This window comes from Lepidothrix coronata, unplaced genomic scaffold (genome assembly GCF_001604755.1).
Source record: "Lepidothrix coronata isolate B3197 unplaced genomic scaffold, Lepidothrix_coronata-1.0 Scaffold19, whole genome shotgun sequence".
In the NCBI taxonomy this organism is placed as follows: domain Eukaryota; kingdom Metazoa; phylum Chordata; class Aves; order Passeriformes; family Pipridae; genus Lepidothrix; species Lepidothrix coronata.
In genome coordinates this window covers 2,018,163-2,041,993 of record NW_016690199.1, presented here as the reverse complement: position 1 = coordinate 2,041,993, position 23,831 = coordinate 2,018,163, and the positions used below count along the sequence as shown (strand labels likewise).

The following is a 23,831-nucleotide window of genomic DNA, read 5'->3' as shown; positions in this document are numbered from 1 at the left end:
GAAAGACCACCTAGTTCCAACACCCCGGCCATGGGCAGGGACACCTTACACTAGATCCAGCCTGGCTTTGGACACTTTCTGAGATAGGGCATCCACGACTTCTCTGGGCAAGCTATTGCAGTGTCTCACCACATTCACAGTAAAGAATTTTTTCCTAATGTCTAATCTAAACCTACTTTTTTTTCAGTTTGAAGCCATTACCCCTTGTCCTGTCACTTGTAGGGACACTTGTAAAAGTCCCTCTCCATCTTTCCTGTAGGCTCCCTTCAGGTACTGGAAGGCCACAGTTAGGTCACCTCAAAGCTGTCTGTTTTCCAGGCTGAACAACCGCATTTCTCCCAACGTTTTCCTCACAGGAGAGGTTCTCCCTCCCTCTCATCATCTTGGTTACCCTCCTCTGGACTTGCTCCAACAGGTTGGTGTCCTAATTTGTATTAGTTCCTGAATCAAAGAACTCAGTTTTCATCCAAGTTATTGCTCACTTTAGCACTCAACCCACATGTAGTAAATTAGCACCATAACACAGATGGGAAGGAAGCTGAGCAGAATAGCTACTGTAGCTGGATGTTTGCACAGACTTCCATCTGTCAGCTTTTGAAATACACAATTAATGCAGAAGCAGAAACTTTCACCTTCTTACAAACTCACTACTGTCAGTACCTGTCTTCCACCAAATGACTCGGGTGCAGCCAGGTATCAGGTACAGATGTCCGTGAACTCACCAGACACATGGCACAAAATGACTTGCACATTTAGGGGCACGTACTAAAGCTATATTGTTCTGTCCAGAAAGCTGATTATCTCATAGGCTGGAAATTATGTCATATGCCTAAAAATTTGCAGGTTCTGGGCTTTTGCAAAAAGAAAATAGCATTATTGTAATGGAGACTATGCCACTATATAAAATGGCATTATATAAAAGAAAGTTTGTCTTCTTTCTTTTTATTCTTGTCTCAGGGATGTATTTGTGAAAATAAGAACTTTGGTTTTCTTCAGATTCCTTCTGCTTCTGGAGTTTGTTTCCTTCCCGAAGTTCCTGCTGCTGCTGGTGAGGTAATGAGTGCCACAGTAGCCAAACATGATCTCCCAAAATTACACACCTTGTAGATAATATCAGGGGAAAATATACAATTGCTGATAGCCTCTGACAGAGGCCAGCACAAACACAAGAAATCCTGCAGCAAGCAGTTTTAAAATACTTTTCCGTTAAAAAGTTTTTTCTTACCTTATTTAGATAGAAACTAATGTAGTGCTGATCCACAAGGACTCAAGTTTTACATCCGTTTGAAAAGTACTAGTGCTGTTTCGGAGTGTTTCACTTTGAATGTGAGCGGCAGAGGGCCCTCGTGAGAGCATAATGTAAAGCTGCTGTCTAAAAGAAAAGCTCATTTAATGTCATAACGAAGGACAACGTGTGTTTTAATTTTTATCTTCTTATAATTTGAGGTTAGTGCTGTCAAAGAAAATGGATTTCCAGTCCCGAAGACTTCAGTCCTTTCATATACAATACCCCTTAGATATTTCTGTAGGACCATTTTCTAGCAGAGAAAATGTAAGTTATTTTTCACCTCTATAAGTTCTTTACCCTTTTTGCTTGCAAGAGAGTTAACTAAACTTTTTTTGACCAATAACATTGAATCTACTGAATGAATAACCCAGAACTGAGGGGAACCTACAAGAAAGATGGAGCGAGACTATTTACGAGAGCATATTGTGACAGGACAAAGGGGGAAGGGCTTCAAACTAAAAAAAAAGTAGGTTTAGATTAGATATTAGGAAGAAATTCTTTACTCAGAGGATGGTGAACCACTGGCAGAGGTTGCCCAGAGAAGTTGTGGATGCCCCATTCCTGGACATGTTCACGGCCAGGTTGGATGGGGCTTGGAGCAACCTGATCTAGTGGAAAGTGTTCCTGCCCATGGAATGGGGTTTGGAACTGGATTATCTTTAAGGTCCCTTCCAACCCAAACCATTCTGCGATTTTATGATTCTATGAACTCAGTTCACGTAGGCTACCAAAGAATAACCTTTCAGTAAATTGGCTGAAGCCTAAGACCTGATCATTTAAAATTTTCTTCTGAAAGCTCCATTCCCTGCATTATTTTGCCCTTTTAGTTAAGAGGATGAAAGGACCTGTTTTCCATTTCACATACTGTCATAATTAATACCTCTTACTTTCACTCCTAAGCGTGCCAAAAAGTGGTGAGCAGGATGTCTGTTAGCCCAGACTGACCAATTTCCTTCCTGCTGTGCCTTCAAGAACCCTGAATATAACCCACCTATGTGTGTGCATTTTTGGCATTCAGTTGTTGAGGTTTCAAAGAAAGGAACTGTTCTCATTGGCTTGATAATCAGAATATTTTTTCTACTGCTCTTCTGACAGTGGAAAGAATGCAAATCTGCTGTACAAATCCAGACTGGATTGTGAGGGAATCCTACTCTGCTTCCACAAATCTAAGCAGCACAGCAGGGAACATACTAGAGCAAGCTCATGACACGTTACTGTACTTCCACAAGAGATGGATCCTCTTCTATGACTATATGATTTAAAGCAGATACTTAAATTTCATGTGACAGAAATGCCAGAGACTCTCTGGCTTTTTGGTCATAATTCAACCTTCTGAGCATCTGAACACACCAGCCCATGTGGGAAATACTTTCAATTAGAGGCACAAAGTTTAACTCCTTGATTTGATCAGCTGCTGTGAGCATCCTCAGCTCTCTGGCATTTCAGCTGGAATTGCTCCTCTTAAAATCATCCCTAGGAGTGTCGATGAAGTCTCTCGAGAAGTTTGAAAGTGCACATAACTTGGGGCAAAAGACAAGCAGAGGAATCCTTCTTTGGTTTTGGACTGTCCATGATAAGGCATAAACTACGCATTCAACCTGAAAATTTGCACATGGATTCTTTAGAGATGAAGTCATAGGCGTACTAAATAGAGGGGGGGACAAAAGTTTTTGAAATGAATTAACCTTATAAGGTGATAGCAAGTGAATACTTTTTTTTTTTGGTCAGTCCAAACGCGTTTGGCTACGCTAGTGATGGACACGAGGGGGCACCCAAGGAAATGAAATCGTCGAGGAGCTGCAATGCTCCCAAAGACTAGGCTGATTTTCCATGTGTTTTCCCTTTTTTTTTTTTTTTTTTTTTTTTTTTTTTTTTTTGTCTGCGTCTTTTCTAATTATTTCCTTACATTGTTTTCATGACGTTCATCAGTAAGTGGTAATTGAAAAAGCTTCTGAGGAAACATTCTGAGAAGAAAAGGTTTTGGCACCTATTAAATCACATCAGTGCTGTCCAGAGACAGCACTTCACAGCCGAGCCTCGACCCCTGAGTAAGTGGCAGAGACCCCATGGCTTTCCCAGTTAGCTTCCCAGAATCTGTGCCTGGTACAATTCTTGGTACAGGAGGACAGCAGAAAGCACAAATACTATTACTTAGAAAATCTGCCAAGAAATTAGCAGAGGGAAAATCCAAGGATATTGAGCACAAAGATACAGAAGCCACCACCACTTGCAGAAGTATCTCATCAGCTGGAAGCTGTGAGCAGCTCTTTTGCTCTGAACATCTCCTCCTGCCAACACACCACTCAAAGATGCATGACTTATCAGTGAGTGCTTTTAAGAAGGATGTAAGCAAGGTAAAAATAGATGTGGCCTCCTAGCTTCGAGCAACCTGCAACTTAAGGATTCACTAGCTGAAGGCTCATACCTGCTAGCAGACTTTTTATCTGTTTAATCAGGTTTTGATCTGTGTATGCTTTCAAGATCCACATCTGATGGTTTGAGGTGTATCACACTTTAGCTGGGTGGCAAGTGAAAAAGTTTAAAAATGGCCTAAACATTTCAGTTGGCAATCTTGAGTTCTTGTGGTAGTGGTGAAGGGTTGACCCCATCACACCATCATGACCTCTTTCATGTCATTCAGCACTTTTTACAGCTGTTTTACAGCTTCTCTCAGGCAGGATCACTTCACAAGGGCAAATCTTTCTGTAGGTAAGTAGCAATGCTAATCAGACCGTTCTAAAACAAAATAATCTGTTCAGGAAGTTGTTTAAGATGAAGCCCTTTTTAATGAAATATTGGTTATATGCTGCACTGAGTAACTGCAGGCCTCCATCACTTAGGGATGCAAGCAAGCACAGGCAATGCTTACAGGCAATTCCTGTGAAAATGTAACTCCACTTGTGTGCAGTTCTCATATTCTGAGAGTTGTTCATTCAAACATTAATGGATTCATCACCATCAGAGAACCATTCTCCAATCATCCAACTGCCTGTTTAAGCAAAAATTGAACTGAAGTGAGGAAATGCCTGGTTACAGGTGCCATTTTTGTGTGCAAACTTGATGAGTGGATACTTTGGTACAAATACTTTTTCTATATAGCCTGAAAATGAAGCTTTCAATAAATGTTGATATTGATGTGCAAGGGAAAAAAACAGGGACATTACACTGGATGGACCTGCACACTCAAATGCAGAAGCAAACCATACATCTTACTGATAGTTTCTATTGTTTTCCCAGATTTGGAACTACGAGCCAGAAATTCACAGCAGTGAGTTGGAACCTGTAGAAGCATGCCAAAAAGTAAATATGAGTCTCCTTTAGTTTTGAAGAATAAGTTTGGAAAAGCAGCTGTACAGTAGTTGATTATCTGCTTTGCAACAAAGTAAATTCAATGCAATAAAAAAATAAAGCTATAAACTATGTAAAGTGCCTAAGATAGTGTTGAGCATTTACAAATTATACCTGACAAGTTACAAATAGGATTAGGAGAAAAGACATCCACTTAAACAGGAGTTCACTAGCTATATGAGAGCAGGACATGAAAAATCCTGCTGTCAACAGGTAGTATCAATAGTCCAAACTCTCTTTATTGTCATTTCATAGGCAGAAATGTGCCATGATCAGAATGAGTGAGCTGGCATCAAAAAAGAACATGCCAGTCAAGTGTTATTTAAGAGCATGAAATGTCTGTGTGTCAACACAGACTCAAAAGTGTGTAATTTTTAATGTCACGAGTCCTTTGCCCATCAGGGGCCCCCTTCAACCTGAAACCTGCAGAGAAAGAGAGAATATCGCTGCAGCCACACTCAAGCCTCTGCTTTTGCCAGCGTGGAGGAGAGGCTGGAAGCAGGGTAAGGAACATGGTGTCCTCTTTCACACAGCCCGTTAGCACCGGGGAAAGTTATGATGGAGCAAGCAGCTTGGATAAATACAGGCTGGCCTGTGGGTGAGGCCAGTTCTCTCCTGTTTGGGTTGTAAAAGACATCAAAGAATTGTCCTTTGAATGATCTGTGTGTCACTGCCTGCTCTTCTGACAGGAGAGTCCCAGTACCTCAAATATGCCAAAGTTAACCCAGTGGCAAAGAAACCATCAGTCAATATTACAAGTTGTTGTCCACTACCAAAGCTATGAGCAGGCTAAATAGAAACACCATTAGACTTAGAGAAGTCACAGGATAATAATTTCCTGTCACTGGAGAATTTTCAAGAATTTGGCAGATTTCCTAGCTTGAATTAGTTGAATAAATTAGACAAATAACATTTTTCAGAGGTCAGCCATAAAAAAAGCTTGGACTAAATCAAGCTGTTTCATACCGATAATTTGAGTCAGCCTAAATTACAAAAAAAAAAAAAAAAGAAAAAAGGAAATAAAAAAAAGAAAATCACTTAATTTAAATATTTTCTGTGGAATTATCAAAAGGGTAAAATCTGCCACTGTTTTCAAAATGAGACATTTATAATCCGTTTAGATCTCAGCGAACGCGTAATTTTTTTTTAATTATAAAATATTTTAAGAGAAAAATTCTAGTGCAGTGCAAGCCACAGCTTTCCTTCCCCACTCTCACCACAAGGTAGGAAGTTTCTTAAACCTCCACAAGCAAAACAGGATCCATCCCCAAAGCAGTAAACCTTGCCATTTCTTCAGAAAAAAGGCCACATCAGTAGCACAAAGGGGGAATGTTGTCACCATGGCCATGCCCATCTCTGTGTTACTCAGAAAGGGCTGGGATCATCTCTCTCTTCTGTATTTTACAGGTCACCTTCCTTAGTTGGGAATTGGGAGCTGCAGCACTGATGGTCTGAGTGAGGGGCAGGTCTGGAAATTAGCACTACCCTGGGAGGATCAGTTGGTTCACATCTCTTGGCTCTCTGTTTCCAGGTGCTAGAGATTCAGACTACCACCTGTCCCCATTAAAATCACAGTTTTTGAGTTCTTCTTCCCCATCTTATGAGTTAAACACGTATTTTTTCCCAGTAAATTAGAAGTGGGAATCTGATATAACAATATGCCAGTAAGATCTGGAGCCTTTGGCTTGCCCTTCCATTGTCTGTGCTTCAATCAGTCGGCTCACACCAAGATTATAAAAAACCTGACCCAGGAGTTTACAGTCTGAAGCCCAAATTGAACAGAGCAGTCAGCAGATTATGTATTCGACCGAACAATGAGGTCTTCAGTCCCTTTTTGAACCAGTTTTTCATTACAGGGGTTATGTTTGTATCATATTGCTGAGAATTACACAAAACCATTATTTTTGAAATGAGTACAGTAGACAACAATGCTGCCAATAATGCAAGTTGTTAGTAAAGTATGTATATTTATAGCAGCATGAGAAGTATTTCAGAGAGCTCTAAGCATGTTCAATTCCACAGCCACATGCATGCAGCATTTCAGAAAATGTAAAGCTTAACTACTCCAGGTTTTCCTTTGGAAGGGAGAGCTAGAAGAGGATGTTCCCATACATTTTTTGCCTATGATATTTTACATAAAGCCCCTACTGAAAGGGGCTTTATAAATTACGTAAGTAGAAAAGATGTCCAAAAAAAGGATAAAATTACGGTGTTGGCATTTCTAACAAACTATCTTCCCTTCCTAGTCTATCCCATACTAAACAGTAAGCATAGAACTTTCTTCCTAATAAAGCTTTAGAGCTGCTACCATGACTTCTCACCCCTGCTACAGAAATACTATCCAGATGACCAAGGATTTTGTAATGCAGCAAGCTGCAACAAATATCCAGCTGAAACAGCAGTTTAGTGAACTCAGAGCAAAAACAAATTATTTTTATGGCATATAAAATTATGAAGAGCCTTTCCCAATATATACCATGACTAATAATCATCAGCCTATTCAACAGTGACACTTTAGCCACTCCCTCTGTGGTCACTTTTCATTTGCAACCATCAAGTCTCCTAAAAACAGGAGGAGAAATTGCAGTTTAAAAGCAAGATATTATCAGCTTTCCCAGACAGGAGCAGGTTGGAAGACAAGAGAAAGAGAAAGCTTCCTCTCATAGTTGAAGGAGTAAATGAGCAACTAATAAGCATTCTAATTTAATAAGTGCACATATCCTGCTAACAAATTTTCTTTTGAATAACAGAACTGGATGGTTGATGTGTTTTGTTTTCAGTTTGTTTGGTTGTTTCCAAAGACTAAATCCCACAATTAAATTATAGCAATAATGAAAAAAAAATTGAGCAATGTCCACATAAAGTTTAAGCTGGGAAATCACAAGGCAGAAATGTTCTATTTTCAGCCCAAAAATAAAATCCTAACCTGCTGATTTATGTTCCCTCCACAACATTTTTCACTCAGTTGCAGTGCAAACAGTACTGGTCTGCATTGACAATTCTCTTGAAAAGCCCATGAACCTTGAACAGCATTGCTGAAATCCTGCATTTCTGCTACAACATGCCTGGAGCTGGGACAGAGCTGATGTAACTGGCTTCAGACACGTATTCTCCACGTCAACAGAGCTCTTCTTTGCTGACACGGGGGAGGATGCTGATATGTAGCATCCAGAAGGCCATGGCTTACTCTGGGTCCCTTGCATATCTTCATCAGCCCAATCCAATCCATCAAATCCTGTGACCTGAAGGTGAGACCTTTTCGTCCAGACTCCTTCACAGGTGAGCTCATAGCGCATGTACCCATGGTAACACACCACGTCCCCTTTCCTTCTGCCTGACCGCCCTCCTGCACCATGATCCATGGGACAGCTGCCTCTGCACTACGGGGTCTTGGAGAGAAAGCCAGGCTAGGGAGATGTCATCTAATTCCATATAATTCCACTGGGTAGCTCATACTTTGTTTTCAACCTGTGATTTGCCACAGGACCACAACCCGTCAGAGTCTCCCACCATCCACAACACTGCCACTTTGGCTCATCACTGTCACCTAATCCCACCGAGCTGACACTTCCTCCTGGGTGTCAGAGGCTTTGCATTATCTCTTTACTAGAAAAGGTCCTGAGAGACCGAAATGACAAAAACTAGCCAGCCCTGAGGAGGTCTGGAAGAGCAGCACAGCGCTGATCTGGATCAGCAGATATAGCACCCTCCAGCTGTGGAGTCTTCTCGGGCAGACTTCATCAGAATGGGAATCTTAATGTAAACAAATGACTCCTTCTGGGTTCTTCCAGCCCAGCAGGCCAGAACAGGTAAATATCCACTATCTCAGCATTCCAGCAACTATTGGAAATACCCACAGAGGCTTCAATCATGCTTAATAATTAAAAGTAAGGTATTGTGTTAATCAACAGGTGCTAAAGGAATATGACCTTCCTCGGGGGCAGTCTGGCATGATAGCCAATTTTTTCCATGACACATACTAGAAAGTACAGAAACACAGTCAGCAAGATAATTTCCTTGGTTCAAGATTCAATATTTTAACAAACGAGTCACTGATACATGCTTCAGATATTCCTATGCTAAAACTAGAGTATAAGTCATATGTATGAAATCCACTCCTGCCCCATAAGCTGCCTGTGATAGCATTTTCCAAATACTGACCTAGAGAATGTCTGGTATGTTCAGACTGATGTAAGAAGTCTGGATTTTATATTCATGATCCCAGTTTATCAGCAGATGTCACACAAGTGGACTTGTCTCAGCGCTGGTTTCAAGAACTAAGGAAAATGCAGCAACAGAAAAAACTTTGCTGGCCCTTTAGCTGAAGAAGCCAAATTTCATCAGAAGTATATGCTTCCATTGCTTTAGTAAAGGGAAAACATGGATTTGTCAGACTGCATCTGAGTATACAATAAAGAGTTCATGACTGAAAGTGTTAAATATTGAAGGGGAAATATTCATTAATACATGCAGGGAAAAGTGTAGCAGAGAGCTGTTATAGGTGCTCTAATGACTAAAATAAGGGTCTTGGATTCAGGAAAGCTGGATATAAATGCAGGTTCTGACACAGACTGTCTTTATGACCTTGGGCTACCCACCAGATATTGCTGACCTGAAGTTATCCAGCTATACAATGGAGATATGGTTAATTAAAGTACCCTACTCTTTTTTGGTTTGCTCTCCTGTATCGTTACATAGAGACATGGACAAAGGCAGAGATTTCTTTGGCCATGAGGGAAGGGAGATGATGAATGTGACTTGATCCAAGACACAAGCAAAGTACAGGTTTGGCAGGCCTGGGGGCTGAAGGAGAGGCTTCATCCACGCAGGTGGCATGGAGTGGAGCTGGCAGGACAGGGATTGCTGTTGAGCTGTCAGGAGCATTAGCACTGTAGGGAGGACAGACCTGCCTGGGAGGAAGGTGCAGGTTTTACAAGGAAAAGCTATGACTGACAGCACTGCAGCTTGCACACTGGGAAGGCACAGAGGGCAGCAAGAGAAGGGAGAGGGTGGTTTAAGAGACCTCACATCAAGGAGGTAATGCCAAACAGAGAAGCCCACAGATCTTTCAGCACACAGACTGAAAATGACGGTAGGGGACATCTAAATATACAGCCAGGTCCTCAGGCCTGGCCCACACTCAAAGGATTTGCCAGACTAGCGTTTTCCATCATGATTGCAAGAGAAACACCCATAGTCATGACAGATAGAGCCTTGTACTGGCACTGTTACGTCAGCCAAGCAGCCTCTTCCTCTCTGCATCCCTTCACGCAGGGAGCAGGAATCAGACCTACCACTCAAAGCACTCTATTGTGGATATAAGCTGTGCTTCTGCTAGGAGGATTTGCCAAAACAGATATACTGGCAAAGCAGCTAAGGTTGTCAAACTCCCCTCCTTTGACTTAAATAAGAGCTACACCCGTTTGCACCAGAGAAACAGCTAGTTCTGAAACTAAAATAGCTCCTTAGTCAAGGGCATATTCCAAGGCCTGAATCATCTTTAGCGAAAGAGAGGGGCTCAGTGTCAGTGAGTTTGACAGCGAACATGGGAAATGCTAACTGACCTTTATGGAGAATGTCAGCACAGGGAATCAAGGCTTAATCCTCAAAAAGCCCTGAGGTATCACTCTCATCAGTGCCAGGAAATTTGTGCCCCTCTGAACAGGCAGGCACACTTGCCAACAGAACATGCAGGTCCAGATGCTGTGTGTGCCTTGATTATTGCATAATACTATCAAATAGGATTTTTAAAAACCTTTAAAATGCCCTGCTCAAACAAATCAAGTTGCATTTTTCCAAGGTCATCAAAAGAACCAGTTCATTTCTTTGATGTAAATAATAGCTGAGTATGTTGAATCTGCTCTCTCACAGAATCACTTCATTCCTAAAGCAAGTAAAATGACAAGGTTTTGGACACAATGAATTTCCCTTTTGCCAATCTGCAATACCATCACTAGAGCATGAATTGAGTGAGTTGAGCTGGGATATCTCAGGAAGTAACTTTAAAAAGTGCCGTGCTAACAACTTTGCCTTGGAAGGATGAGAAGCCCTTGGCATACATAGATCTCCAGATTTCCTATAAACCTACTTGATTCCTTGTAAAACATTTTTAATTCTCTTGGCAAAACCCCTAAGCCTCTATGGGGATGCCTTTGCATCTTGCCTTTTTGAGCTCCATCTCCCTCTTTCCATTCCTTTTCTAGGTGAGAGAAAGCCAAGAATTCCTAAGTTGTCTGTGACATACTGCCTTCGTCACTGGACACCCTGCCACTGATGGGGACCAGCTCCTGCCTTTTGCTCACCACTACAAATGCCACTGCCTTGAGAATTACTGACATTGTCACTGAGGGGGCTATAGTTGTGTGAGTATAAATAAACACAGTGCTAGAAAAGACACTCAGGGATAAATAGCAAAGGTAGTGCATAGTGCGAGACCAAAATAACTTCGTGGTGTTCACTGAAAGTACCTTCCACTGGCTGTCTTGTGCTGGCTGTTTCCAGCCAAGGTCCTTGTCTTCCCCCAAAAGGCAAAAAGCACATGTGACTTCAGAAGCCATGGGGCTCCTCTCTGTCCCTCCAAGATGGTGACACTGAGGAGTTGGGACCCACTTGCAAGTACACTGTGAGTAGCAGTGCTCCATATCCAACATCTGCCGACATTCTCAGAGCTGTGAAGGTCCCAGCCAAGATTACCAGCACCCATATGGACTCTTCTCTCTCTCCCTCCCTTGCGGCCACAGGGTCTCTTCAGCAGTGCCCCCTCACAGGGCCCCAACTGAGGGTTTCAGCCATGCCCTGCACCCCCAGAGGAGGTTTATGGACATCACAAGTGAACTAAAACATACAAATGGCTGATCTGACTGAGAAGCAGAAGCATGACAAAAAGATTTGGGCTAAGCCAAGTGGCATATTTTACCTGAATGTATCTCACCAGTTTGAGTGGGAAGGTCTGTGGGTACTTGGAACAGTGAGGGGAAAAAAGGATGCAACAGGTCCATAATACCCATGTTGTGTCGCAGAGGGTGGCTTGAGTGAGAGCCAGGGGTCAGTTCTGCAAACTGGACCAATTAAATACCCATTTGATACTAGACTGATGAGTACTGAAAGGGCTGCACCCCTGGCATGTGACTCCATTGATATTAATTCATCAAGGATGAGTTTGGCTTGGATGATACCTCAGATGAGAACGTGAAACCACAGAGAAGTATTTTATCAATATACAATATATGGACAAGTTTCTGACCTTCAACATAACTGACAAAGACTGACATCTAGAACTCACTGAAAAGATAAACCAATGTTTTGGCATTAATAATGGTGTTTGTAAATGTCCTCTTAACACTTGAATTATGTTCTTCTGCTCTATGAGGTTGCTATTCCACTGATTCCTTTTTTCTTTGTTCTGTTTTAAATTAGATTATGGAGAAATCAAGAACTCAGAGCCAATTCATCTGTTTTGCTCTCCTGGGAACAGTAATGTTTATTTTGAAAGGAATCTTTCAGTGATGTTTTCCAATTAAAAAAAAACAACAACCTGAAATAATTCTTATCTTGCAGGGCTTATTGTATTACATGTAAGACCACTTAAGCAGTAAATTACTCTTGATATTAAAGCTAGAATCCTGGATTTTTACATGACTTCCCTGCTTTGCTACAACTCTCTGCTCAGTGTTGTACATCAGTTTTGCCTTCTTTGAACAGAATGTCCCCTCTTGTGTGGTACTCTAGTCACAACACTCAGGTGTTTCTGACTGTGGAAAGGAAGTATAAAACTAAAAAAATAATATAGTTCTATGATTTTATGTTAATTCTACTCATGCCAAGGGGCATTAGCACAGCAATTGAGGCCTGATTGGAAGAATTGCACAGAAACCCCATTATTTTAATGCAGACATACTCTCAGCAGGGTTTCTCACCTTTCCAGAGTCATACAACTTCTGAAAGGTTATACATGGGACTCATATTTGGACCATCATCAGACAATAGTTCAGACTCAACATCAAGCAGAAGGGCTACTGTTGAAAGAGATGATCTAAATTGTCTCTTTCATTGCTAATAGGTATGTGCAACTTTGTCCTGTTCAAAGTTACATCCTTACTGCAAAGTTAAGCTTGGTTCTTGTAGGGTTTTACTCCCCAGGATTTCATCATTCACAGAGAAGCTTCAGAAGTTTTCTGGGTTTTGCTCCAGGACATTTGTGGCTCCATGTACTCAGTCAGCAGGGGATGGAGTGTCTTGCTTGTCCAGATACACGGTCTGCTGCTACAGGCCAGGAAAAATCTGCTTGTGCTTCCAACCAGAAGTCTCCAGAGGATTCAGGAGCCTCCAACAAAACTTTTCTGAAACAGTGTTGAAATAAAAAATGTTCACATGTCCAGAACACTGATTAAACTTAAATTAAACCTGAAGTGGTTACAGTAGCCTTTCTGTGTGTATGAACCTGCTGAACCAGCAGCTGTGCAACATCTGAAGCAGCAGCCACTCAGGGACAAGGTAAAAACATAACAAGAAAACCCAGGTCTGCTTGGGGTGTGTTTCAGAGATCTTGTCTGCTGGTAACTCCTAGGGGGCAAGAACTTCACTGCACTCTACTGCTAGTGTAAGCTCTGCCAGCAGCATGAAACAGGAACAGATCCGTTGTGAGCTGCCACAGTTGATCATGTTGATGTTAAGTGAGTCTTCAGGAAGGTCTCAGCCCATACAGGACTCTTGTTAGAGAGATCTGTTAGAGTCGTATCTGTGAGTGATCTGTTGGGGCTCGTGAAGTCCTTGGAGAGTGTGACACCAAAGCACTGAGTGAGCACTAGGAGGTTCAGTACAGGAAGTCCTGGAGCACCTACAGCACACCTAAAGGGTGACTGATTGGAGTGGAGCAGCAGAAAACACTGTTTAAACCCTGCTAATCCTCACAACCACAGTTTAGAGACCTCTCTAGCAGCTCCAGTCCCTGGACCACCACTGCCCTCTCCTTTAGATTCCCATGTCTCATGGGTGATGTGGGATCTGTATGGCATTTACGACATGCTACATTCAACGTTGCACAATTTAAGGCACATTTCCAGGGGATCTTAAGTTTACGTTCAGTTGCTTATTGGGAATCATAGAAAAAAATAAGTTGGAAAGGAGTTCTGCAGGAATCTCATGCAATCTTCTGCTTAACGAAACAGAAAGTTTCTCAAGGCCTCATTTAGCTGGCTTTTGAAAGCCTCCAAGAATAGAAACTGCAGACAGTTTCTGGGCAACTTGCTCTAGTGCCTGACAATCCTCACTATTGAGAGTTTTCTTCCTTTTGCCTAGCCTGGCTTCATCCCATCTAGTCCCATGGATTTGTACATTTCCAGTTTACTTAAGTGATCCCAGCATCACCCTCTTCAGCTCTGGGTAGTACCTCCCTTTTCCAAACTGCCATTAGACATGGATGCCTGAGAGCAAACTCTGTCTGTAAAGGCTGAGGCAAATTAAATGCTGAGAACCTCAGACTTCTGTGTGTCCTTCATCTGGGAAAGCACAGCAGTGTGAGCGATGTCCCAAAGGGAGCCTTCAAGCACATGCTCCTTTTGTTGCCTATCGACAGGTTTGACTGCAGATTTATTTAAAATGGAAGATTAGTTCTTCTAAGATTGTATATGTTAGTATTGAACAGTCACTTGTTTATTTAAAACTTAAGGCTATTTCCTATAAGATTATATAAGTTAGTGTTCCATGTTTTCATTGAAAAAGTTCCAAAATTGGTAACGCCTTGTGTTGTTGTTGTTACTTATCTCATATTTGAAGCTGTCTTTTTCTGGTCCTTTCTTTTCTTTAATACTTAAGCTCCCATTTACTGACATTCCCCCTCACCCCATCCCCCTTTTTGCCTCCAGAAGGCTTTGAACAGAAAGGGCACTGGAAGTTCAGCTCTGCATATGCTGAACTGGCAGAAACCAGTCCCGCGTGTCACTCTTGGCACAGGTGAAGCAAGGACAAAGCTTTGGAGCCGTCTGGATCCCAAGGGATGCACTCCTGGCATAGGGCCCCGGTTGTGAGAGGTCTGATCCCCAGCGGAGCACTCCCGAGTGGGGTCCAGGGGGCTCTCCCGAGCCAGGGAAAGCCCGGGCGAGCAGAGACGCGGGCCCGGGCACACCCTGAGCAAGTCGCTGCCGGCGCACAGGGGGACCATTGACACCCTCATCTGATGGGAGCTTGCTGTGCTTTATTGGCAGAGCTAGGCCCGTGTCAGGGATCCAGCCCGGTGGCGGGAGCGGCTCCTGCGGGAGCACCCGCGGAACCCCCTTTGTGATGCATCGGGGAAAGCCACTGTGACCTCGCTAGTGGCTCAGAGAGCTCTGGTGTCACAAAGGGGTCCCGCCCGGTCCACTATAAAAGCAGCCTGCAACACCCAGGGGAGGCAGAGGAGGCAGAGGAAAGAAGAAAGAAGAAAGAAGAAAGAAGAGTGAAGAAAGAAGAAAGAAGAAAGAAGAAAGAAGAAAGAAGAAAGAAGAAAGAAGAAAGAAGAAAGAAGAAAGAAGAAAGAAGAAGGAAGAAGGAAGAAGGAAGATTTTTTTTTTGTAAGACAGACTATAAGAAGAAAGGAGGGAAGGCCTTTGCTTTCTTTCCTTCTGGCGGCTTGGAGGTGCAGGTAAGCCTTGGAGGTGCTGGTAAGCCCTTGTCGACCTTGGGAGACGGAGGTTGCTGGCGATCGTTCCAGAGCGACTTTCTGTTGTCCCAAGGAGAGTAGTAAGATAGTTTTTAGCCAATTCTTTTAGTTGCTAGATATTGGGCTACTAATCAGGATATATATATATATTTTATTTTGGTTTTGTTCCTTTTCCCTCCCCCCTTCCCTTTTCCTTGTGAAATTGTATATATATTTCAATTGTATATAACTGTAATATAAGTGTAAATATATTTATATATATTGCTTTAGCTGTCTCTCTCTCATTTCGGGTTTTCTTGGTTGTTTTATCTCCCTCTTCTCCCTGAGGTTTGGGGGGGGGGATTCTTGTGGTAAGGTTTGGAGACTTGGCAGGGAGCCAGCTTCAAACCATATCAGCAAGAAACAGAGAAAAAGAGAAAGAAGAGAAACAGAGAAAGTGAGAAACAGAGAAATAGAAAGAGAGAAAGCAAGAAGAGAAAGAAAGAAGAAAAAGAAAGAGAAAGAAAAAGAGAAAGAGAGAAAAAAGAGAGAAAGGAAGAAAAAGAAAAAGAAAAAGAAAAAGAGAGAAGAGAGAGAAGAAGAGAGAGAGGAAGGAAGGAAAAGAAGGAAGGAAGGAAGGTGTTTATGTCATAAAGAAAAGAATTAACAAAGAATTCAGTATACATGCTGCAAAGTTCCTACAGGGGAAAAAGATACTAAAAAGACTAAAAGTGTGGACTTAATTAGCATAGAAAGCAAGAAATTAATAACCAGTAAGAGGTAGGATACTAACTAATGAAAGAGAATTATGTAATTAAGGACCAATGAACATTAATTTCTTTTGTCTGTCAAAAATGTATAAATAGGTGAAAAAGTGGTGTCCATATGGAGGCAGGATTTTGGTCAGCCACACACACCCCAGTGCTCTGAATAAAAGTAATGCCTTGCTTTCTAACACTAAAAACACGTAGTTAGAGTTTTATTTATCCCAACAATTTCAGAGGATTTGGCAACAAGGATGTCAAAGACCCCTGTGAGGTCTCCCCTCAGTCTCCTGTTCCCCAGGCTGAACAGACCAAGTGCCCTCAGCTGCTCCTCACACGGCTTCTCCTGCAGACCCTTCCCCTTCCTCGCGTCCCTCCTTTGGATGCTGTGTAACACTTCAGTGCCTGCGGGGCTCTCTGCCCTCCAGGGAGTCGACAGCTCCTCCCAGTTTAGGGTCATCGGCAAACTTACTTAGTATTCCTTTGGGATCTTTTCACTAGTCAAGTTTAAGGATTTTTTTCTTGACTTAGGACAATTCAGCGCAGCTGTCTGAGAGCAAGTATCACAATCCACCCTCAATGGGAACAAAGAAAACAATTCTCGTGACAGGTTTTGTAAGTCTTGCCAGGGGTTCCATATCAGGAACTGGCTTCTGTGCTTCAATATTCTGCAGTATTCACAAGTTCACCTGGCACAGTCACTAACGGAGCTCCCAAGAGGTCAATACTGGGGACAAAACACCATTTAATGTCCTTGTGAATGATACTGGAAAATATTCCTGCCTATTCCTGAATATTATACAGTTACTTAGTGGTGGGGATTTTATTTTAAATTCTCTTTTGATCATTCTTCATATCAACATAAGCTATCCTGTAAACTGAGGCAGGAGGAAAGAAGTTGAAATCAGAAAATTGTATGGTCTTAAGCTGTGCCAGGGGAGGTTTAGGTTAGATATTAGGAAGAAATTCTTTTCAGAAAGGGCAATCAGACATTGGAATGGGCTGCCCAGGGAAGTGGTGGATTTTCCATCCCTGGAGGTTTTTAAGATGAGACTGGATGTGGCACTAAGTGGATCAAGGGTTGGACTTGAGGATCTCGGAGGTCCCTTCCAACCCAGCTGATTCTATGATTCTGTGATTAGATCAGCCCTATTCAACAGTGGACCCAGAAGCCCTTCCTGTTGCTCTTCCCATCATCACCAGCTATCAGCTCAAGCCCAGCTTTGGCTTTCTTAATCCCATTCTTGCCTGCCTGTGTAGTTCTGCACTGCTCCTTGCTTGCCTGTCCCTGCTTCCTTTTATTACACATTTTCTTTTTATGTGTGAGTTCAGTCAGTAATTCTCTGTACACCCAAGCTGGTCTTATGCACTGGCTGCTTAACCTCCTGCATGACAGTATGGATCATCCTTGGGCTTTGAGGAGATGGTCCTTGAAGGTCATGTAACCCTACATGTCCCTTTACTCTTCACAGCAATATCCCATGAGAAGCTGCTTGCTAGTTCCCTGAGCAAGCCAAAGTCTGCTCTTCTGAACCCAGGGACATTGTTCTGCTACTCACCTTTCTCTGTTTTCTCATGATCTTAAATTATACCACTTCTTGGTCTCTCCTAGGCTTCCACTGACAATCAAAACCCCAGCTATTCCTTCCTTGTTTTTAAGCAGCAAATCAATCAGCCTGGCCAGCACCAATGTCAAGAAATCATCCCTGATCCACTCCAGAAATCTAGATTGCTTCTGTCCCTCTGTGTTTTCTGCCCAGCAGATTTCAGGTCATGCAGTATATCTTATTAAAGCCAGAGCTTGAAACAGTGACACTTCTTCCACTTTTCTAGAGAAGGCTTCATCTATTTTGTCTTTTTGGCCAGGTGATCTGTAGCAGGTGCCTACCATGTGCTGGCCTTCCCTCTGCTCCTGGCCATCACACAGTCTCATAGCATCTGAGCTGCTCCTCTCTGTGCAGAGCAAAACCCTCTTCCACATCTCACCTTCCTCCTTCTAAAACGCAGGTATCCATCCATCACAGCACTTCAGATGTTGGAGCTCTTATAGCTTATGAGTACAAAGGAGCAATGGGTGGGGCAGTCCCCTGCCTATCCAGGTCTGCAGTACTGTGTCTCCCAATCCAATCAGTGGCGAGATTTGAGCACTGTCTTGAGATGACTTGCTGAAACACTTAAATTAGATGATGCACCGTCGTCTCTTCATTATTACACTGAAAAATGCTAATAACAGTCTTGGGGCAAGGCTTTAATCCACAATCCCCACACATCCCATTACAGTCACAAACACATCATGCATACTCTACCAGGTTCAGTAGAAAGAATAACTATCCTCTTCTAATGTAGTAAAGGGAGATGAACAATGCAAACTGTCTCTCAAAGATGTAGTTTCCATTTCCTTCACAAAGTCAGGGACTTCCCTGCTTGACCAGATATGGTCATGGCTGATGTACTTGTGTTGGCTTTATACAGGACAGAGAAAAGCAAGGAGCCACATAGAGGGGAACCCCTTTGAGGTCAGACCTTATCAGGACCAGCAGACACGGGAATGTGTGTCCAGAAACTACTTCCTTGTGTTTGTTTCTGCTGTATTCAAGGAAAGGGAAAAAGACTCTGTTTATCCTTCTGTAAAGAAACAGGGAGAAATACACTAAGTTTATATTAGCAGTGTCTCTTCAAATAGAAAGGCTATGACAGGTGACAGCATATTTGGAGCCTGTTCATTTAACCTCAGTATGCTCTCTTTCACATGGAAGAAGAATTATGGAAAGAACATCTTGAAATTCTGCAAATTGCAGTTTGGTTTCTCTGCTTCAAGCTGTAAAAATTTCACTGCAAACATTTACAGTTTAGTCTGAGCCACAGGAGCTGTAACTGGTACGTGGTGCTTCCAGTGCAGTTTGTTTACAAGATGAAGGTCTTAGTCCCAGCCAGAGCAGGAACACATATCACCAGCATTTGGAAGCAGGAAAATCCAGAAAGGAAATCCAAGTTTTAAGGAAATCCAGACTGACAACCTCTCTTCCTACTGCAAATCACTGCCTGGTGCTGTTTCCAGTTTGACTGCTGCTCTTTCCCCCAGGTAAAAAGGTATCACAAGAAACACACCCGTCATCAGATGAGGAGCAAGTGAGGTGATGGTGCTGCTGTCTGTGTAAGGAGCTGCTACTGGTCCTTCTTGAATGGAAGGATGGTTGGTTGGTTGGTTGGTTGGTTGGTTGGTATGTGCAGCTTTGGCTTTGAGAGGATGAGGGAGACAAGCCACAATAATGAGCATCTTTAGACCTCTGTCAAAGATTCGTGGAGTGCTTTGTCTATCTGAGAGGGGAACTAAATAAATGGACTAAAAAATATTTTCCCCTCAGGCAGAGAGGAAACACTGGTGGGATCAGGAAACACAATGGCATCTTTCACCACTGCAGCACCCAGTGAGAGCCCACTTGGCTAGAAGTAACAAAGAGACACATTCCTCACCACGTGTAGAAGTGTTAGTTCACTGGTCTCACTGGATCTTAACACTACTAAAATGTCTGTATGATTCCAAGCAAAACTGGGCAAACTCTTTTATTTTGCTGATGAAATGCTGGGTTTGGCCTGTCTCTTCTGCACAGAAAATGGGCAGACTCAGCCTGTCTTGGATTCCATATGTATCAGGCACTGGCCCCCAACAGGACAAGAAGAACAGGACTGAACCAGAGAAACCAAGGACAAGGAACTTGCAAGACCTCCAGGTCCTGCCATGCCAGCTCACAGAGAACTTGCTGAGCACAATGGGTGCTGTCTTCACGTGTTCCTACTCCAAAGCCACCTGCAACACAAGTAGAATGGACTTGAGCTCACTTTGCTCCTTCCCATACCTCCAGACACCCAACTACACATCATGGTCACCCCAAATCCTTGCTACACTGCTACCTCTCTTCCAGCTGCAAAGCCTGAAAGCCCAAAGGGCAGAGTTTCCTTAATTAATCATCAGGCAGATCTTTTTTTTTACTTTTCTCTGTCTCTTTTTCCATTTCTGAGTTGTGATGTTTCCTGCCAACTTTCTGCTTGGCATGTATTTCTACAACAGAACCATATAACTTCTGTAAACAGATACTTACACTGGAAAGCCTGACACACCCTATATGGAGCCTGTGAGTGGCAGAACCATAATCAAAAGACAGTCAAGACACTGAGCTGTGCTAGTAGCATTCAATTAGGCTGTGAGCAAAGCAGCCTCAAGAGAAGAAAGTAAATGGGAACTCTATAAACGCCCTTGCAGAGAACCCCCCCAGGCTCTTTTCATCACTCAGAGGCATTTAAGTTTGTTCTCTTTAGGGTAACCCTAGTTCAGGCGAGTTATTCCAATATAGCTGGTATGTTCAGAACCCCTTTTAAAATAAAAATTCACGGAAATGGCCAACTGCCTTGATTTCCTGATATGAAACTGCGTCCAAAGCCTATGGGACAAAAAAGCCAGCAGTCATATGATACAAGTCTGAGCTCTGCCTGTCATTAACAGGGGTGGGTTTTTCAGGGTAAAATTCTCCTGAGCCAAATAACAGGAGAGTGATAAATAAAGCTTGTCAACTGCCCTTTCTGACTCACTCTCTCCTGCTCAAGGATGACTCACTGTCCTGTGTGAAAGGCTGCCAGGTCTTGCTTACATGCTGAAACAAGCATGGGTTCTCTGTGTTAGAAACACATTACTTCAGAAGAAGCAGACACCCCTGAGAAGGCAGCCCTGGAAAAGACTCTGCTGACTGAAGGATCTGATCTTCAAGGTATTTCTCAATCTTTTCTGAAAAGTTCAAGGTTGTTGTTAGATTGCCACAGAAAACTTAGATCCAAAGCCATGGCCGAGGTTTTGGCTGGTGATCACAGTGTTTCAAACCATGGGCTTACTAGGACCATTAGGTTTTATCCAGGTGACTCCTGAGGAGTGAGCCAAACAGCACGTTCTAGGTGCAGACAGAAGTAACTGAGACCATGTCTGGTTTGGAGCTGCCTTTTGTCCAAGGAAAATGATGTGACAAAAGCAGTCACTTGTTGCTCGCTATTTCACTGTGAGAAAGCAGTCCCATGGGGCTAGTCCCTCAAGGAGCCTGTGAGTCCGTAGAAGGGCAAACAGAACGTGCTGACCATCATCTCACAGTCTGAGTAGCTCACTGACTGTTTCTGAGCAGCACCAGTAGCTGCTCGGAGCTTCCTCTCCTCTGCAGTACCACAGACCTTGCAGGTAAGTGGCCGTGCACAGAAAGCTTGTTTGCACCCAGGGGCTTTGCTGCCTACGTGAGTGTGTGCTCCACCCCTTGGGTCCTCTCCTGTCATCCCGGGCCCACCACCAGCCAAGTGTGCAACTCTGTGAAATCTCTGCCCCGGGCACCAATAACAAACCCCAGTTATTAGCACATACCACAGTCTGCACTGCCCTGCAGCACTGCTGTGGCAAAGGACACCTTGCCCTCGTACTCTTTCCAAGGCTCCACGTGTGTCTGTTGCCTTGCTGTGGCAAAGCAAGGTGCTTTTGCAAGGACAAGGACAAGGACAAGGGAGGGCACTGGGATGTCAGTCCACAGATCCCAGAGGGCCTTGTGATGCAGCTAGAGAGACAAAGCTGCACCCATCCTTTAGCACACGGAGGACTCCTAATGCAGGAATTGACAGCCTTCGACCAAGACCAAGAGCAGGGACATGTGCTGTAGCCTCCCTCAGCTCCAGGTATTAGCCAACATCTTGCTGCATCATGTAGGGAAACCATGCTGCTGCAGGGCACTGATATCACAGCTGTTTCTTGCTCCATCCAGGAGTCACACACGCAGCTGGGAAGGACAGCTGCATGCGCTTTGACCCAGCAGGGTCTCAGAAAACTTGCAAATAAAGCACCACCTTAAGATGTCATCACCGTTTTTCAGATCACATGATCGCTAACCAGTGTGCCCAAAATGAATGTATAACCTAGAAATGTTAATTTTGAAAAGAATCGCAGACTGGTTTGGGTTGGAAGGGACCTTAAAGTTCCAACTCCCCTGCCACGGGCAGGGACACCTTCCACTAGAACAGATTGCTCAGGGAATAGAGAGTATACCATTCCACATCACGTATATGAGGAAGATTTTGCAGCCTCACACAGAGTTCTAAATCTATCTTTTACATTTATTCTCCTCTGGGAGAAAGTATGTGTTTTCCATAGAATTCCTAAGAGGTTATATTTAAATATTTTTGCTGTGCGCCAGAACGGATGTCTAATGAAAAGCTTGAAAGAGAAGCTGCAGGCCACAACAGCCTCATCCAATGGTAAAAGGACTCGCTTGACACATGGAAAACAAGCCTAGGCCACAATGCTACTTAGGCATTAATATCCCATGTGCCAGTCTAAGTGAGGAGACTAAGTAATAGCTGTGAACCTGCACTTCAAGTGTCTGTCTCAACAAGGCAGTGCAGGGCCATCCCACGGAAGTGATGCAGTCCCTGCACTATTGGTTACTCCAGAAGAAGTAAATTTTTCATCACAATTGTGCTGCAAATTTTCACTCTTCTAAAAACTGAACCACAAGGGTAGAAAAATCTGTATTATTCTTATCCAGCATTGATATATTTTGCTGAAAAACTTCCAAATTTGCACTAAGATGTCAAATTTCTCCTCTTAGCGATGACAAAATATTACCTTTCTGGTTTTCTTCTACTGTTTAATCATCCATTATTTTTTCATTGATTCTTATTGGCTATGACCAAGTCAGGATTTCATCCTAAATTTTCCCCGCTAAATTTTCCATGCTAATATTCCAATGTTTACCAGGTACAAATAATTTTATAAGCAAAATTATATCATTTCCTGCCACGAATTTGTTTGTTTCAAGATACTAACATCCCAAGTGCATATTTTAAGTATGAATTGCTAAGATTTGCTTTTGCAGTCATGTAAAATCAATGATAAAAATAAATATGTAAATATAATTAAAATATAATATGAAATGAAGACTTGGTAGATATTTTAAATAACAGCATTTCTCTTTGCTATACTTATTTCACATTGAGTCATAGTTAAGGCTAACTAGATCTGAGAACAAAATGAGAGATGATGAAAGTAAAAAAAATAGAACACAATATATTAGAGATTCCAGATTAGTTTCCTTTGAAAGCAAAATTTCTGCAACTTTTCAACTGTAATAAGTTATGTCTCCTGGTGGCTTTCCTAACCCTTTAGAAAAAGAAGGTTGACATTGAAATCAATAATCATATTCATCTGCAGGTGTCAAAGCACCTCCCAAAATAAGTCAGGAAAATAATCTCAGAAATGGTGTGATTAAGGCATTAAGATGATGAACCAGGAATTACAGGCTAGATCTCCAACTACCCAGTCCAGGCCTTTGTGTGACAGAGTCCCCAACCTCTGACAAATGAGTTGGACATCTTAAGCTGCAATTTCAAAGTGATTTACTTAGCAAAGTGAAACCATGGCACTCAACACAGACACCACTTCTGCGAGGTGCTCTGATTACAGTCACCTTCTGCCACTGGTCTTGAGAGCACAGTGCTCTGACCACTCAGCCTTGTTTTGGGGGCTTCTCAGAAGGTGGCAAACTGAAGTCATTTGTCAGGATAGTGAAACCACTCCTTATTCATCCTTGTTCTTGTTCTTCCCCCTCCATCATCCCGTCAGGCATGCTCATCCAGGGTTTACATCATGTTAATCTGCTTGACACAATAAAGCAAAAAAAAACAGGAGAGAGGGGTGCAGATTTGTGATGTTTCTTAGGCAAACCAGCAAGGAACCTTGCCCCCTTTGGCAGAGAACAGCTCTCCCCCAGGGAAAACCAAACAGCCGTGCTTGAAG

At 42.8% G+C, this 23,831-nt stretch overlaps 2 long non-coding RNA genes across 2 annotated transcripts; one reads left to right on the top strand and one right to left on the bottom strand.

Moving 5' to 3' along the window:
- Positions 1 to 7,685: 7,685 nt before the first annotated feature.
- Positions 7,686 to 10,894, bottom strand: LOC108493753. Its single transcript, XR_001873599.1, has 3 exons — positions 10,725 to 10,894; positions 8,798 to 8,913; positions 7,686 to 7,878 (listed from the first exon to the last, which is right to left on the bottom strand). It is a non-coding gene; the product is annotated as an uncharacterized LOC108493753 (long non-coding RNA).
- Positions 9,913 to 12,190, top strand: LOC108493750. Its single transcript, XR_001873595.1, has 3 exons — positions 9,913 to 10,014; positions 10,840 to 10,998; positions 12,053 to 12,190. It is a non-coding gene; the product is annotated as an uncharacterized LOC108493750 (long non-coding RNA).
- Positions 12,191 to 23,831: the final 11,641 nt, after the last annotated feature.